The 14,755-nt window shown below is 37.2% G+C and overlaps 1 long non-coding RNA gene across 1 annotated transcript; it reads right to left on the bottom strand.

The window, feature by feature from the left end:
• Positions 1 to 3,222: 3,222 nt before the first annotated feature.
• On the bottom strand, positions 3,223 to 4,039 carry LOC307146528. The gene is made up of 3 exons (XR_013819119.1): positions 3,807 to 4,039; positions 3,562 to 3,601; positions 3,223 to 3,458 (listed from the first exon to the last, which is right to left on the bottom strand). It is a non-coding gene; the product is annotated as an uncharacterized lncRNA (long non-coding RNA).
• Positions 4,040 to 14,755: the final 10,716 nt, after the last annotated feature.

Below are 14,755 nucleotides of genomic sequence, written 5' to 3'. Positions count from 1 at the left end.
ATTCTGGTAAAGGTCATAGAAATAGATTGTATGTATCTATTGAAATGATCTAATTTATCTTCACTCATGTTTTTTGGCTGTTATGGACCGAAACTCTGGCACTCGGTATCATTTATCTTGGTTTGAAGTGACTTATGACATGTGTAATCCTAGTTTCTTCAAGATCATGGCTGGACTGTAAATGTTAATTTATGGTTCAAAGTTTGTTGTCTGAAGCTCAGAGAAGTACAAAGACAACAGCAGAATTCTGAAAAAACTTAAAGATTTGGGTGATAGGCAATCCACCTTAGTCTTATGTCTTAGGTTAGAAGATGGTAAGCATGATGATGTGTCACAACACGCAGTGCATTGCATTCTGGTTTGAGGATCTCAGAGACCATTTATAGATTTATACAAATAACTTTAAATTCCTTTCTGTAACAGACCGGCGACCACTGAAATAAGATTAATACAGTGGTGATAGGATCATGCCTGGCCGCTGCATTTGAACCAGCCTATAACCATTTATGTATTTGTGAAAATATATACTGTATTGTTCTTGCAGAATAAACGACAATGTGGACCAGACCTCATGCTGATAGTCAAAGCTATGCAACAATGAAGTGCTGGACTTACATGTGTTTTTATTGCAGATTCAAATTGATTCACATTTCCTAAAGTATGTGACTCAGAAAGTACTGTGTGCTGGATAAAAGATAATTACTTTTTTTTTTTTTTTTCAGTGTAGATCACAAGACAGCTACATTCATCTCTGCACCGGTGTTCAAAAACAGACACTTACTGTTCTGTAGTTAATGCTGAGAGACAATGAACTTGTTAAGTGAGTAAAATCTCATTTCATTTCATTCTGTTTCGACCTGCCTCATAAGACATATTTAACGCTTGAGGGAGTTTGCAATGGTCTGAAGGATCCAGCAAAGGCTTTTTTTTTTTTTTTTTTCTTCTTTGAAGGAAATGAGCTCCCAGATTAATTGAGCTTGCTAACATTAGGGCTGATTTTTAAGGTGGATCTTGTATTCATCACTCTGCTTTTTAAATGAGATCAGGCCATGTGCTGTGTGTTCTCACAGGATTCAGTGATAGTGGAATATGCTGTTAAAAGGAAATATGTGTTGTCATTAATATCTAGATGACCTAGCCAAATTGTCTCTTGCCTAAATGCTTTTGCAGATCAATGACATTTGTTAGGCTTACAGCTGGCAGGGACTGACAGGTAATTAAAAATAAAACAAACATGGGTTTCAGGGCCATATAACCAATAATTCCTCATTATCTCCTCAAAGCAGACATTAACGCACAGAGGGAGAGGGGAATTTGTGGAGCGGTGGTCATCCAGCTGAATATCAAGCTCATTTCAGGATGATATAGGGAAATATGCAGATAAATGACGTGACATTTTTCAAACAAGAACTTTGGGGAAGCTGGTTTGCTTAATAGTATTAAAATAACACACAGCACATTACATTAATGCAACATCTAACAGCTTCATTGTTTAATTGCAACTGTTGATACTATTCTTTGCTATTGAATAATAGCAAAATATACAGTACTGTGCAAAAGTCTTAGGCATGTTAATATCCCCACCCCAAAAATGTCCCCAAAAAATGGTTTTAAGTCAGTTATTTATATCTTTTGCTGTAGTGTGTCAGTAGGAAATATCAGTTTACATTTCCAAACATTCTTTTTGCCATTAATTGTAATAATCCAGTGAGATTTGTGTATGCACAAGGAGTCTGACAACAGCCGGTATGATCTGAGCTCAACATCATCGAGTCCGTCTGTGATTACATGAAGAAACAGAAGAAACTGAGACAGACTAAATCCAGAAGAACTGCGGGAACATCTCCGAGATCCTTGAAGAAACCTTCCTGCAAAGCTACCTGAAAAACTATGCGCAAGTGTACCTGGACAAAAGCCGTAAAACGCAAAGGGTCGTTACACCATATTTTGATTTGAATTAGTTTATAGAAGTTAAAACATAAATATTAACATGCCTAAGACTTTTGCACAGTACTGTACATACATACATACATATGTATGTTATTTTAGTATTGATCAGATACTATTATAGTTTTAATTAATATTTTGAATTAGTTTTTATTTTAGAATTTTCTGTTTTCATTTTAACTTCATTTAAAGTTTTACTAATTTAATTTGTGTTTTTTGTCATTTTTATACACTTTTGTTTTATAAATATGTCTAGATATTTTATATTAATTTGTTTTTCAGTTTAATTTTAGTACATCAAGTTAAACTAAACGAAAATGAGAAATGTTGGCTTGGGAACTACCTGAACTTTTTTTTTTTTTTTTTTTTTGAATGGTTATAGTTTTAGTTTCAATTACTATAAAATCCCTGACATGGAGTTACTCTTTTTCCAGTGACATTTCCCAGTGAATATTTATAAACATTTGTTATCTTTTATAATGGTTTCAACACTGTTTTAAAATCACTTAGTTCACCCAAAAATTGAAATTAGCCCATGATTTACTCACCCTCAAGTCATCCTAGGTGTATATGACATTCTTCTTTCAGGCGAATACAATCAGAGTTATATTAAAACATTTCCTGGCTCTTACAAGCTTTATAATGGCAGTGAATGGACGTTCAAGTTCATTTTGAAGGTGCATTTATCCATCGTAAAAGTGCTCCACACGGCTCCGGGGGGTTAATAAAGGCCTTCTGAAGCAAAGCAATGTGTTTGTGTAAGAAAAAAATCCATATTTAACATTTTATAAAGTAAAATAACTGGCTTCCGGCCAAATGAACATACGGATTCCACTTAAGTCTAAGCGCAACTTATGTGAGTAATGCGACGTACTGCTGATATTTATGCTACGCCTTGACGCACTACGCTACTCACAACGTCACAAGTTGCATAAGTTGCGTATTAGGCACGTATGCCGGAAGCTAGAAATTTACTTTGTAACGTGTTAAATATTAATATTTTTCTTACACAAACGCATCGCTTGTGGTGTTCTAAAAGTTCCGATATTTATGAACAGGGATGTTTAACTATTTCTGTCACTTCTGTGCTTGTGGTGTTCCAGACCAGAGCAGAAATCACACACACACACACACACCATTAAGTATTTAAAGTAGTTTAAGGTGCTCAGCTACAAAAGCCTTCATAGATCTATTTAATGTGAATTAACTTACTCAAGCAGAAGACAACATTGTCTTAAATGTGCACACTTTCTCACAAATGAGTTTCAAGCCGAATCATAAATTTAGGAAGTGGATTGTCACCAGCCATAAAGAAGAAGCTTGAATAAAAACAGGAGCAAACAAATGGACTGGAAAATAATCTGCTATGGCCTTGTGAATCATGTGACCTGACTAATGCCGCCACTTTGAACTGCTTGCTGAATGTGTCCTTAATTGAATTCTCAGTTGTCACAGGTATCCACATCCAGTTCTCTGACTGTATCGAGTTGAGGGCTTGTAGAATCTATTGACTGAGGGGAAATAACATCTTCTCTCAAATCAAGCCAGCAGTTTAATTTAAAGTGAAAATGTTGCCTCGTGTTCAGAAATTGGATGGATGGTAAATTCACTCACCGGTCGTTCTGCTTACACAGCACTTCTGAACCTACAGTAGCTTCATAAAAAGAAACATATGTTTGACGCAAATTTTCTTTTTAAAGATTCCCAATACATTTCTGTAATTTAAAGGGGGGGGGGTGGTTGGGGGGACAGTAATTCAAAACTGTCTCCATCCCTTAGCCCCCTATTCACAATAATTTTGAATTTGAGGTATCAGTTTGAAGAAACGGTTATAAACTGGCTTGTAAATTCACACCCACCACTAATAAAGACGATGCCCTCTTATTACTACTCTGCCAACTTTACCAAAATCATCACAGCCATATGCATAGCCTAGTATAAATTGGATACAATGCCCTGTGGAGTGGTTTAGTCCGTCAGCCACCCGAGGAGCAGGATCTCGTGGAGGACCTTGTGGCGTCCTTCTAGTTCACTTGTAATTAGCTTCATTAGTGCAAGTTCACTGTGGCGGGCATGTCGTCTCTCAGGTGCCACAGACCAGAGCTACAGGCAGGTGGAAGTAATCTGTGGTAATCACCCTTCTGCAGCGTCTTCAGGATCACAGTAATGACTTTTAGCTCCCACAAACTTTCACATTTTTAAAGTCATTTGAGTTTCTATAGAAAAAGACTCCGATCTGTGGATTCTAAGGCTGTGAAGTTTCCTGAGAAAAGTTGGCAAGTAAAACATGAATCATTCCTAATTATGCCTCCAGAGAGGCAGGTCAGGAATTAGGTTTTCCGGAGATTAGAGAAAATCGCAGTTATTTGCATGGGCCAAATCTTCAACCATTTTTAATATAATATAAATTGCACGGGGCTGCTGGCTGACTGTTTGTACGCCGATTCAAGCATCTTTAAAACGTCTACGTAAATGCCCATATTTTCCATTCACATCAGCATCACAGCAGCTCAAGATAAGAGGGCTGAACCATGATCATTATAATTGTGATGGAAAATTTGATGCAGTGAAACCCAAAAAGGTTGTCCCAAGGATTTGTAATTTTCATGCTAACTTTAATTAGCATGAACGCACTCTTATCCCTTTTTGATGTGCTTTGTTTAATAGTGTCACAGCTGGAAGTAATAGTGAAGCGAGGATTCAAGTGCAGGAATGAAGGGTCTTTAATAATAAAGATGAAACAAAATACAAACAAAAACTCCTCGAGGGGGAAAAAAACAGGACAGGCATCAAGATACAACAGAACTATGGCAGGAAACATGAACATGATGATACATAGATGATGAACCAGCACAGGACTGCAAACACAGGGAGAATAAATAGGGAAGCAAACAAAAGAGGGTAACGAGGGAAGGCGGGTGGGGCAAATTAATCAATCAGATAACAAGATGGGAGGGGCTAGACAATCGACAGCACATGGCACAAGGAAACACATGACAAGCCATGTGCTCACAACAAACAGGATTATAACACAAGCATATGACAAACCGGGAGTGTCAGATCTCTGTCACCAAACCAAGATATAAACTAGACAGAGGTTACAGAACCCTGACAAATAGTCTCAAATAAGCACCACTTGCTGAGAGCAAAAACATGTTATAAAGTCAAAATAAACAGAAACCTTACAGGGCTGAGAATGAGATCTGAATCACAATTCTGTAATATTAGATGTTCAGTATTTAGTGAGAGTTATGCTTAAAATAAGAATAATAAAAAGCAATAAAAAAAAAAAAAATATATATATATATATATATATATATATATATATATATATATATATACAGTATATATATATATATATAATGTCAATATTAAAAGTATGGTTAAACCAAAAAAAAAAAAAAGAAAAAAAAAATCTGTCATCATTAACCCTCATGTTTTCCCAAACCTGCATTTGTTTTTTTTTTTACTTCACTTTGTTGTTTAAATTATTATACCCATATTTATTAGATTTTCTCAAATTATATTTATATAATTTAAGTTCAAACCTTAAATTTTGACTTACTATAAATCAAAAATATTTATTATAATAAAAGACAAAAACAGTCATATAAAGTAAAACAATTATTTATTACAAAGAATATATCTTAATCAATAATTGTAGCAGTTTGTTACAGGTGCTGGGATAAAAAGGGACCCAAGAGCAGATTACTAAATTTATTGTCCAAAAAAAACAAAACAAAAACAACAAATATATATAGTAGTAGGCCTCCTTCGGTCGTTTGTCGACCATGGATAATGCGCCCTAAGAGTTTGCAGTGTTGCGACTAAAACAGCATCGTCGGTGGCTGGTGAGACCAATGCGGGAATGACAGTCTCTGCTGCACAAAGTGCAGATGTAGTTGGTCGTGGGTGGATGTTCGTGTGCGCGTGTCTTCCGACTGGTTCTCCTCTCCTCTGCTAGCTTCAAGATCTTCTCCTCGCCTGTATTTAGCTGTTTCTTGAGCAGACAGCACCAGATGCTGCGGTTAGCTACAATGTCCTCCCAGATCTCTGTATTGATGTCCAGTGCTTTCATGTCGCGCTTGCAGACATCTTTATATCTCAACTGTGGGCGACCATGGGGTCTTTTGCTGTATATGAGTTCACCATAGAGAATGTCCTTGGGAATTCGCCCCTCTTCCATACGGCGCACGTGGCCAAGCCAGCGCAGTCTGCGTTGTCTGAGCAGCGTATGCATGGTGGGGAGGCCGGCACGGGCAAGAACCTGGGTGTTGGGCACTTTGTCGTTCCAGCTGATGCCAAGGATGCGGCGGAGACATCGCATGTGGTAGCTGTTTAGCTTCTGCTCTTGCTTGGCATATGTTGTCCATATATATATATGGCAGCTGAGCCACCAAGCAAAGGGGACGGGACAGAGGTGAAATCCAAGGGTCAGGCAGGGGTCAAAACCAGAGGCAGATCCACAGCCCCAGGGGTAAAGCCAAGGCAATAGTCCAAAACAAGAGCAGAAGATCGAAACCAGGTGAGCAAGCCGAAACAGGATTGAGTACAGGGACTAAGCAAATCAGAGGGAAAAAACAAGATTAAATACACAGACAAGGCATATGTAGCTAGGTACGACTAGAACAACACTGTTGTTTTTTTTTTCTTTTTAGGACAGTAGTGAAACAGTTGGTAACCAAGACACACTGACAGAGAAGCAAAGAAAGAGAGAAGCAAAGAAAGAGAGAAGCATAAGTAGTGGAGAAGATCAATGCAAAATGGGAGAGAGGTGTGTGTGTGTAAGGAGAGCACGAGCACTGATTAGAATGAAGTGCAGCTGTGATGGCAGAGTGAGAGAAACTGACAACTAAGACATAAAACAAACACAACAGAAAGGCTGATGATCAAATCAGAGTCCTGACAGTTTTAGATTACATACTCAAAATAAATAAATCTTCAAAAGACCTTAATGTGATGTCTTTTTAAAATATTGTATCCTATTTTCTGTTCTGTACTAATAAAGAAGAAAAACATTATACAAGTAAGAACACCCACAATCATTTCTGCAGTCGTGAAGCTAGCCAGTGTTTGTTCTTGTAACAGAGGCAAGCTAATGAAAGGTTGCAGTCTTTTGCGGTCTTGTTATACACCGGTTTGAATCCTGCTCAGAGTAGGATGGTTATATTTGGTGCCGTGACCCGGGTGCGGGTGAGGTATAAATGAAAGTCATATCCAAAGTCCATGCAAAAACCAAAGGAAAATAACTAAAACTGACTAAAATTAAACAGACCTATGAAAATAAATTTCCCCTGTTGACAAAAGAAAAAAGAAAAGAAAAAAAAAACAGAGAAAAAACAAAAATACATTAATTAATGAATAAAAAATAAAATACTCAAAAATAATAATTTACCAAATAAATCCCATACAACAGTAATATTTACAAAAAAATATACACTTTATCACAAATAACATAAGACAGTCAACTACCTGACATGATGGTACTATTCAATTTCCTCTGGAACTGCACAAGTTTGGAGACTGAAGCTCCGCCTCTCCCTTTGTTTTCTGACACATAGAATGCATTCGTTCACTCCCTGGACCAGAGTGATCTAGGACTCTGGTAAAGTTGTCCCTTGTCCTGATTTTTTTCTCTCTTGTTCTTATTATAGATAAGAGGATTTAAATAAAGTAGCGAAATAACCATATTAAATTAAACTTCAAAGTATCCAATTTAAACAATGGTAGAGGTCCCAATATGTGAGGTGGGCTAAGTACTCTTAACAATTTCAAAGACACACTATCTGCCATTGGTCAGTTTATAGTGTTACCCCATCTCACTCCATTAGTTGTAGTCAGTACCTGCGCTCCATTCTGAAGGGTCCTTTGCCTTAATCCCTTCGAAAGGTTTACCCTCCAGAGTGAGAGCTATGAAGGGATGAAGGGTGTAGGGAGCCAAAAAACATTCCTTGGCCAATTAAGGAGGCGCCATCATGGAACAATTGTGTACGCTGCTTGTCTGCTCATGCATGGGAGTGAAGTGTCCATCAGTTGAACCCTTTGGAATCCTTCATTTCGAAGGGCCCTTTGTTTTAAGTAGGCAGTTTTGAGCTCTTTTCGTTTGGAACAGTCCTTCAAGATGGCTGCCATGATTGTTCTCACTCCGAAGTGCCCTTTTGAGACGGATTATTCCCATTTGGAATGCAGCCAGTGTTTGCTGTGTCAGGCTGACCAGCACTGATGGGCAGTAACGCGTTAGAAGTAACGCGTTACTGTAATCCGATTACTTTTTTCAAGTAACGAGTAAAGTAAGGGATTACAATTGCAAAAACAGTAATTAGATTACTGTTACTTCCCCGTAAGCAGGCTGCGTTACTGCGTTATACTGCGAGACTGTCTCGCGACGTGAGCCGTGACTCGTGAGTGACAATGACATGAGCGCCGCGAAGTCAGTGGTAAACACTATGGCAAGCGATCGCGTTCAAAAATCTTTAAACGAAACGCGTGAATTTTGACGCGTCAACACGCACCGTTTGTCCGTGTTCAGACGTCATGTTTATTCATGAACGATGTCGTAATGGTAAACTGTATGCACGTGCAAACATCAGGCGTTATATTTGTTCATGATGGATAATGCATTGGTACGTTGTGAGTGATGTCAGTCTTATGTCATGATTTGTCATGCCTTTTTAAGTTGTTCGTTTAACGTTCTTTCCCAAGGTAGAAAAGTCAACAGCTCTTAGAATGGGTCTTTTATTTTAGCAAACTGCCAAAAAACCTTTTCAGACTGTGTGCAGCTGAACCAAGAAAAGCTTAAGATTGCATGGAGCTGATAAGCATGAATGGCAGAAGAAAAAGACTGCAATTAAAAAACAAAACAAGAGAAAATTATTTTAATGCAAGCAATAAAAAAACTGCACACATCAGCTGTGGAATAAAAGAAAAGAAATGCATGATCAACTAGATTAAGGCAAACTCCTGTCTTAATGTAAACCCTGTCCACCACCCCCAAAGGTTTCACAAAGTTATTCTTGCCACTGTAACTTATGGCTTCCTAAAGACAGGTTTATGGGTAAATAAATGAATAATAATAAAAAAATATATACCAAGGCTCAACATTTAAGCCTTTTCATTTGTCCTTCGGTCGGTCATTCACTTGTCCTAGTAAAAACATTTGTTAGAACAGGAAAAAAAAAATATTTTTTTGTGTGTGTGTTGTAAATATAATTTATTCCTAATCAGTATTCTCATCAGTTCAGTCAGCTTTAACATATATAAATCGGCATATTTATGATATTTTAACCGTTATGAAGGGCATTTTTCAAAAGTAACTAGTAAAGTAACTAGTAAAGTAACTAATTACTTTTGAAAATAAGTAATCAGTAAAGTAACTGGATTACTTTCTTGGAGAAGTAATCAGTAATCAGTAACTAATTACTTTTTCCAAGTAACTTGACCAACACTGCTGACCAGGCTGCTCAAACAAACACAGGGTTAACATCTTTTGTTTTGGGTGAATCAATCCTACATATAGCTGAATTCTAGTTGTTTATGGGACAAGAGAGAGTATTTTAACATCAAAAAAATAAACCAATTCAGCATTAAATAGAGGAGCTGTGTAATTTGATAGTGGTTTTGACATTTGGAAGCAGATCGGCGGTGTGTTTAGCCACCTGTCACGTTGCTGACCCCTGAACCTCCACTCCATCACCAGAAGAAGCGCAATTAGAAATGTGATGATAGACTGCACTGTGGCCTTTTAGTTTTATGGATGAATCACTTGATTGGCTGATTTCATGCTGGGGCTTGAGCTCACAGATTTCATAAGCTGGCCTGCACATAGCTCCTGCCACCAGCATGCATGAGATATAAGATTACGGATTTGTATTTTCTTACAGTGAAAAATACAGTTATTTAATTTTGCAAGGTTTTTGCAACGCTATTTTTATTATGAAAAAAAAATTAATGTTTTCTCAAATGAGTCTTTATGCATGAAAGTACACTGCCGTTCAGTCAAAGATTTGGGGTCAGTAAGAGTTTTCTAATATTTTTGAAAGAAGTCTCTTCAAAAATACAGTAAAAACAATAATATTGTAAAAATTGCATTAACATGTTTATATTTGAATATATTTTAAAATGTAATTTACTCCTGTGACTGCAAAGCTGAATTATTCCAGTCTTCAGTGTCTCATGGTCCTTCAGAAATTATTCTAATATGCTGATTTGCTGCTCAAGAAAAAATTCTAATTATTATCAATGTTGAAAACAGTTCATATTTTTTGTGGAAACCGTGATGCAGTTTTTCAGGAGCCTTTGATTAAAAAATTATTCAAAATAATAAGATCATAGTTATATATATATATATATATATATATGTATGTGTGTGTGTGTGTGTGTGTGTGTGTGTGTGTATGTGTGTGTGTGTGTGTGTGTGTATCAAGAGTGATTTGACAATGTTATGAGAATGTTAAAGGGATAGTTCACCCAAAAAGGAAAATTAGCCCACCCTGAAGTCATCCTGGTGTATATGACATTCTTCTTTCAGACAAATACAATCGGAGTACAATCAACAAATGCCCTGGCTCTTCCAAGCTTTATAATGGGGGTGAATGGGTTTTTGTTTTTGGAAGTCCATCAAAGCACATCCATCCATGATAAAAGTGCTCCACGCGGCTCTGGGGGTGTTAATAAAGGCCTTCTGAAGTGAAGAGATGCGTTCGTGTAAGAAAAATATTCATTATCGACTAAAATAACTAGCTTCCAGCAGTAGGCCGTACGCAAGACGACAAAAGAGTAACACTTGACGCTGTATGACGTAGGATGTAGGAGTAGCGTAAGCTGTGACGCCTCTCGCGGTTCAAACAAACAGAGCTGGTCAACCGCGTTCGTCATTACGTTGTGTTCAAAGGTTACTCTTTCGCCGTAAATCGCCGGAAGCTAGTTATTTTAGTTGATGAAGTTTTAAATATGAATATTTTTCTTACACGAACGCAGCACTTCGCTTCAGAAGGCCTTCATTAACCCCCTAAAACCACACGACACACTGCTGTGAGTAAGCCATGCTGCTGCTGTACAATATAGCGTACATGAATTACCCATAGCAGATCTAGGCAGGTTTATGTTGCAATCTGCAACAGAATACAGTGACCAAGTATTTGAAAGTTGAGCAGCAAGTTCACTGGCTGCTGATACAGCAGGAACCAATCAGAGGTGCCCTATAGAGAACCATGTGATTGCAAGCAGATTGAGTTAAGGACCTATCAGCCTACGCCATGTAGAGTGTCATGACAGAACTTTGTATGCAGTACATACTGTATAGTAGAGAAATTGTGATATGGTGAATACAGTGTGTAAACATCTTTATGAAGGTTAGGATAGGGTTTTGTGTGTGTGTTTTGTCTAGTCTCGCTTTCATTTTTTTCAAATTAAACACATCTGCCCCTCTTTAAGTCTGTTAGCATCGTCCTTCTGCTTTGGAGGCTCATGTCACGTTTCAGAAGGCTTATGAAGTCTCATTGGTCTTTGTTTCAGGGACATTACAGATCCAATTAGATTGTAAGGACACATCATAGATGCTGAAGAAAATGACATGAATGGAGTCTGTAACCCAATGCCATCTACTTTTGAGAAATCATATTTTGAAATTGAAAATAAAAAAGGCATCTTCTTGAGCTGATATGTTAGGTTATAAAATGAACAAATGAAATATTGTACAAATGATTTATTTATTTTTTTCAGGTAAAAGCACACAAGCAGACCAATGGTGATGGATGTAGATTATTTTATGCATGTATGCCGCAGAACAATGTGGTTTCTTCTTTGATGAAAACTGAATAAAAAAATACAGTGATTGCTTTTTCATCTATAAAGAGAAAGGCCATCCTATGTTTACGACAGCTTCCTGTCCAACAAATGTTAGGAAAAAGCTAGAAGCACTGCTCATTTTTAAAACCTGGGCCTGCAGAAACCAAGACTCTCCTCAAAGCCCATCTAAAAAAACGTCAGCTTCTTTCTATTGTCCAATTTCACTGCAGAGGAGAGTGCGTTCAGCACCATGGACAGCGCAAGAGGAAAACGGCTCTATCATTGCCTGCCCATTCCGGGCATAATGGATTGTGGTTAAATTGGCTTTATTTTCAAACTAACATGGCCAGTATTAGTGTTTATTGTTTACATTTACAGAGAGTAGCCTCTCTTATTTATAATATAAATTGAACAAATAGACAGCTTTTGTACCTGTTTTTCTGAGAGTGTAGAACTCTTTTGCTAATTAACATCTCCCTATCTGAAACTACCACTTGAATTTTGATATGTAATATCAAGTGAAAGTATCTCAACCTATGACCTTATCACATTTTCCCTCTCATCTTACTTATTTTAGGTAGAGGAGGGGAAAATTAGGGGCAGAATTGCACAGGTTGGGCACATGTCCAAATGAAATTAAGCTACATATAGATCCCTGAAGTAATTAGGCAAACAAAGATGGATATATTGTTACAGTCTGAAGTAATGAGAGATCAGTACTAATCCACTCTTGTGTTGTGTTAGGCAAAAGAAATGAACAATTTAATCCAAGCTAGCCTGACGTAAGACCTGATTTCATTTGCAGTCTTATTTTTTTCTATTATGCCACGCCACTACTATTGAGCAGCACACATACGCTTCCATTCATTAGTGTAAACCGCTGCTACTAATTTCGGCTTCAACAAAAAGCTTTCTGATTGCATGTGCTAGGAAAGCAGGTGAAGCAATAGGCCTTTAAAATGACGTCAAATTACCTACAAGTACCTTAATGCACATATCGCCTTTTGAATTAGTTATTCGTTACCCATGACATGCAGCAGTGGAGCTCTGAATGTTATCGAGGCTGTGTAATTTGAATAAACCCCAGTACAAAATGTTTTCAATAGTGTTTTCTGGCACCAAACTGCCAAGACCTTATTGGCAGTTTGGTTTCACGAGTCTCTCTGGGGAAGAGTCTCTCTGCGAGGCTGTGAAGAAAATAGCGGGATGGTAATGCTAGAGAATTGATATTGTTATAAGCACAACAAAAAGCTTTCAGACACACAGGATAAGTCATCTTTGAACGCAATAACGTCACACCCAGCATGTCAAACACTTCAAGTGCACTTCAAGGGCTGCACTATGTCTGCTGCTAGGCTATATAGCATCTATAAGCGTTATTCATGGCAGTGTGTAATTGCAATGTTTTTTTTTTTCTTATTTTTTTTTCTTGTTTATATTGGTGCTGTACATGAACCCATCCGTCTTTCTACAAGAGTGGCCTCTTTGTAGCAGGCATTGCGGTATAGACTACGCATTTGAATGCTTCTCTTTGAAAAATATGCATATCGAGTGGTATTGCAAGCTCTTCAGGCTTGGGTTTTAAAGGCGCATCTGAGCACCTGGCAACAAACAGTAGCCCTCAAATATCTGGAAGCTTATTTTTATGGTCAAGAGGTGCTATTCAGATCATGAGCACTGAAAAAAAAAAAAAAAAGGAAACGCATCACTTAATGAACAGATGCGTATTGTAAATCACCTATTACGGCTAATGAAACATGCATTTTCAGATTGTGAAAGCGCTGAACATCTGCTCTCGGTTGTGTAACGCCTAAACAAACAACACAGTGTAGATTTTTATAGATTTGTAGTTTGATTTTTGTCATGCAGTCGTAGAAGAAAAGGTTTTATATAGAACTTCTGTCAGGCGCTTCAAATTCAATATAACCTTTTTCTCATTATGGGATCATTTTATGAGTTTAGGTTTAATTCATAAACATGAACATACTTAATCACTGTGTTTTTTTTTTTTTTTGTTTGTTTTTTAACATAACCCATTAGTCATTGAAGACATTTCTCCTTTTTGACATAAAGGGTTCTTTAAAGATTAAGATTTTTAGGCAGGAACCCTCATTAATCCAAGAGTGTAGTTTTTGTCTTTTTTATGAATTTATAATTTTCATAAATCTTACTTCTTCGTCGTATTCAGCAGTTTTAGTCAATTTTACTCTGACTAAAATGGCATCTAATTCAACAAACTGCAAAATGAAAACCAATATTGACATTTTGTATATTAATTAAATCATATTTCAACAATATAACTGTCACAGATGTGTTTCTGTCTGAGTCTTGTTTTCATTAATCACATGTCTTCCTTTGTTCTGTTTTCCCGCCACTCATTTGTTTCCACGGTAACCTTCATTAGTTCATCTGTCACACCTGTTTCCTTGTTAGTCTTGTCAGCTGTGTCTCGTTTCCCTGGTCTGTTTCCCTGTGTATTTAAGCCCTGTGTGTTGCCTTGTTCATTGTCTGATCTATGTTGTATTAAGTGTGTGAAAAAGTTTGCATTGGAACGTGATTCTTCTTCTTAGTTTTTTTTCTGCCTGCACCACACCGTGACTAACAAAAGCATGTGAAACTATCCTTGTGATTTCTTGAAATAAGTTGAGTGCACTATATTGAAATAAAATATTGTGAATTATTTTTGCAGTAGTTATTAATTGTCCATTTTTAGTGTGTTATGGAAACAGTGTAACTTACACGTTCTGACTAGCTCCCCCATAGAAATGACTGAGAAGCGCTGTCAACCATACCGGTCGCAAAATTGTCTGTGAAATTGTCTTTGTTTATTGTAAACTCTAAAAATGTAGCTTAAAGTCCCCATGAAACCAAAATGGAAGTTTTTTGGCTTACTGTTATCTATGAACTAGTGTGCTCCAAAACATTGACAACATTCTCATTTAGAAGATATAAGCTTTCAAAACTCAAAGTCTCTCACTCTCACAATATGGATCAATGATTTTGATGACATTACTTCAGCTTC

The sequence above is a fragment of the Squalius cephalus genome, assembly GCF_949319135.1.
Source record: "Squalius cephalus genome assembly, chromosome: 19".
Classification (NCBI taxonomy): Eukaryota; Metazoa; Chordata; class Actinopteri; order Cypriniformes; family Leuciscidae; genus Squalius; species Squalius cephalus.
This window is presented reverse-complemented; position numbering and strand designations above follow the sequence as displayed.